The sequence below is a fragment of the Callithrix jacchus genome, chromosome 11, assembly GCF_049354715.1.
Source record: "Callithrix jacchus isolate 240 chromosome 11, calJac240_pri, whole genome shotgun sequence".
Classification (NCBI taxonomy): Eukaryota; Metazoa; Chordata; class Mammalia; order Primates; family Cebidae; genus Callithrix; species Callithrix jacchus.
The window spans coordinates 52,181,153-52,185,030 of NC_133512.1; the positions used below are offsets into that span (position 1 = coordinate 52,181,153).

The 3,878-nt window shown below is 37.8% G+C and overlaps 1 pseudogene; it reads right to left on the reverse strand.

The window, feature by feature from the left end:
* Window positions 1-2,180: 2,180 nt before the first annotated feature.
* On the reverse strand, window positions 2,181-2,606 carry LOC100389079 (AP-1 complex subunit sigma-2 pseudogene; annotated as a pseudogene).
* Between the last annotated feature and the right edge of the window lie 1,272 nt (window positions 2,607-3,878).

Here is a 3,878-nt window from a genome sequence, read left to right on the forward strand (position 1 = left end):
ACCGATCCTTTTACCATTATGTAATGTTCTTCTTTGTCTCTTTTCATCTTTGTTGGTTTAAAGTCTATTTTATCAGAGACAAGAACTACAAGTCTTGCTTTTTTTTGCTCTCCATTTGCTTGGTAAATCTTTCTCCATCCCTTTATTTTGAGCCTTTGTGTATCCTTGCATGTGAGATGGGTTTCCTGGATACAGCACATGAATGGATTTTGGCTTTTTATTCAATTTGCCAGTCTGTGTCTTTCGATTGGGGTGTTTAGCCCTAATGATATTATGTTCACAATATTTTGCAACCTTCATAACTAACCATTTCCAGAACTTTTGTATCATCCCAAACAGAAACACTGTACTCATTAACAATAACTCCTTATCCTCCCTACTCCCAGCGCCTGGTTACTATTATTTTACTTTCTTTATCTATAAATTATATATTCAAGGTACATCATGTAAGTGAAATCATAAAATATTTGTTCTTTTGTGTCTGTCTTATTTTACTTAGCATAGTGTTTTAAAGCTTCATCTATGTTATAGTATGTATAAGAGTTTAACATTTTATGGCTGAATGCTATTCCATTGTAGGTATGTTCCACATTTTACTTTTGTGTACATTCAACCTTGATTACTATTAATTGGTGATGCAATGAGACAGTGCTCACATGGCCTGAATATTGGTCATAGTCACAACAAAGCTTAATCTATCCCAGCATATACAAGTGAAAGTATAAACCATGAAGAGTGTTTACACATTTACAAGTACTTAAAAAAGTGATGCTGGACAATTATATAGCTGTAAAAAATTTAGGGCCAACTAATGCACTTTTACTTCATTTAACTCTCACTTTTTTATATGAAAGGTGAGGTCAGGAGTTTGGGACCACCTGGTGAAACCACATCTCTACTAAAAATAGAAAAAAAAAATTAGCCAGGTGTGGTGGCAGGTGCCTGTTGTTCCAGGAATTCCAGCTACTTGGGAGGCTGAGGCAGGAGAATTGCTGGAAGCTGAGAGGTGTAGATTGCATTGAGCCCAGAATGAGCCACTGCACTCCAGCCTGGGCAATAAGAACAAAATCCCATTTCAAAAAATAAAAGAAGAAGAACAAGAAGAAGAAGAAGAAAAAGAAAGGTTTCTTTTAAAATTTTTGTAAGACTTCTGTTAACTAGGCAGTGCCATGGAAAGAAAGGAAGCCACTGTGTAGTTTATAGCACTTCTACATGGAGGGAAAAAATAGGGAAGCAAAATAAATTTGGCTTTAATAAGCACCACAGAAGGAATATTATACTTCATACGTTGACTTTAAACACAATACATTGTGAAGAGAGCAGCATGTTTTCTGTGTGATACTGTTACAAACAGTCTTTGGCAAATTAACATTTCCACCTTATTTGGGGCATCAAAAATAATCCAAGTGATTATGAGCACAAAAATTCATCTCAAGAGTCAAATGTGCCTTCACCTTAAAAATTGCATGCTTGCTATTATAAAACAATCCTGTTTCTCATTCCAGGTTCAGAATGCCTAAGAAATAATTTTTAGTGTAAAAAGCATCATTCCAATTTAGTCATTTAAAATCATCTGTATTATCCCCCACCCCACCCTCTTTTCTTTTCAAGGTATATAGCTTCCAGTAGGAGTCTTTGGCATAAATCTGCTTTCTAGATTTTCAACAAGGTTAAGTTTCCATTCATTCAATAGGTGACATGCCAATTTCCTTTACTCTTATGTACACTGAAATTTTCACTAGTCTTTGGTTTTATAAATTGAGGTTTCACATTGTAGTTTAAGAATTTCCTTTGTCAAATACAGTTAATAAATGTATTTTGCCTGGTTGTTGCATTTTACATGTATAGAGATATGTCATTTTCATATGTGCACATAATCAGATTAAGAGAAACTGACCTATAAACTGTAAAATATCCATAAAAGTCATATTTTTCTGTTCCATTTATATTTCAGTCCTTTAACTTATCATTTCATTAACCAAAGTCCCTTCTTAGAAAATTATATAGGCTTGAATGAAGTGGCTTAGAGAAACAGTAACACTAACAAGACATCATTTTACACCATTAGCTAACATGGACATGAAGACAGTGGTCATCTAAGTGTGTGAAATGCCGCAAGAAGTCATCAACAAGGAGGAGGGTTATGTAAGTCCAGTTTTTTCGAGAACTCTGTATGGGGTTCAAGCTTCCTCCTGCAGTAGATCAGCCTGTGCAATTGCCTTAAAGACATTTTTCTTGGATGTTTGCTGAACTTCCCCTCTCAAAAGAAACTCATCCAAAATAAAATAAACTTCTTCAAAATTGAAGATGATATCAAGTTCACACACACTGCCAAAATACTTCTCAAATAATTCCATGTAATGATGAATTGTTTCTAGGGTAGTTCGTTCATTGTCCTGATTCTCAATAGCACAGCAAAAATACAGATTGGCATATCTTTTGTAAACAATCTTCAAACATCTATACATTTTAGGTTTATGTGCTAAAGTGGTTTGAACAAGTTCTCCTGTCATCTTTTCCTTCTCTTTGTCTAATACTGGGATATACCATTTTTGCATTTGAGGTTTTCCCTGACAACTCTTAATAACAAGCAACATAAACTACATGGTGGTCTCAGGCTGCTGGTGCGTGGTCTGCCTGTGGCAACAGGTCCTGAGGGAAAGCCAGTCACCATGCTGAGAAAGAGAAGCTGCCATATTGCTGTGTGGAGGGGACTTGGTTGGCCCACATTTTCTTTATGCATTTATCTGTTGAAGGACTTTTGGATTGTTTCTACCTTTTGGTTATTGTGAATAATGCTGCTGTGAGCATTGGTGTACAAGTACCTATTTGAGTCCCTGCTTTCAATTGTTTTGGATATATGCCTAAGAGTAGAATTGCTGGACCATATGGTAATCCCATGTTTAACTTTTTGAGCATTCTTTCTCTTTCCAATTTGCTTCATTATCTCTGAGTAACATTTCCACAAGAATATAAACATGCTTCCAGCATCTCCAGGTTCACACAGTCACAGTATTTAAACAGAGAAGAGAGATTATCTTCCTCCAACAAAGGGTTAAAAACCTGGGAAGGACATTTAATTGGGTAACTTGTTTCTTAAACTCTGAAACATTCACTGAAGGTCAATGAAGGTCAGGGATGGTGTGTGGAGGTATGATTACTGGAGAGTCCTAGGATTAAGCTCATTGAAATGGGTAGAGTCAGGTTCCCACCTCATCGCTGGGGAAATGAAGTCATAGGAAAAGGAGAGTTCACATCTAGCCCATGGGTCTGTTTTTGTTTGTTTGTTTGTTTAGATGGAGTCTTGCTCTGTCACCAGGCTGAAGTGCAGTGGCTCAATCTCGGCTCACTGCAACCTCCGCCTCCTGGGTTCAAGCGATTCTTCCGCTTCAGCCTCCCAAGTAGCTGGGACCACAGGCGAGTGCCACAACGCCCTGCTAATTTTTGTCTTTTTAGTAGAGACGGGGTTTCACTATGTTGACCAGGATGGTCTTGATCTCTTGACCTCGTGATTCGCCCACCTCGGCCTCCCAAAGCGCTGGGATTATAGGCGTGAGTCACCGCGCCCAGCCACATGTGCCTCCCAAAGTACTGGGATTATAGGCGTGAGTCATTGCACCCAGCCACATGTGTCTAAATCTAGGAGGAATGTAATACAATTCCCAAAAAGAAGGGAGGGGTTGCCTAGACATGACTACTAGAGAAATCCTTATATGCTAAGCAATCATCCCAAATCTGCAAACATCAAAAGTTTTGTTTTGTTTTGCTGCTATGCTTTGTGGTTATAATCAGTCAAGGTAGCATTGTACACTGCATACCCCACCCCAACCAATGAAAGGAACCTGTCTAGAACAATATAGGACATTTCATGGAATAAT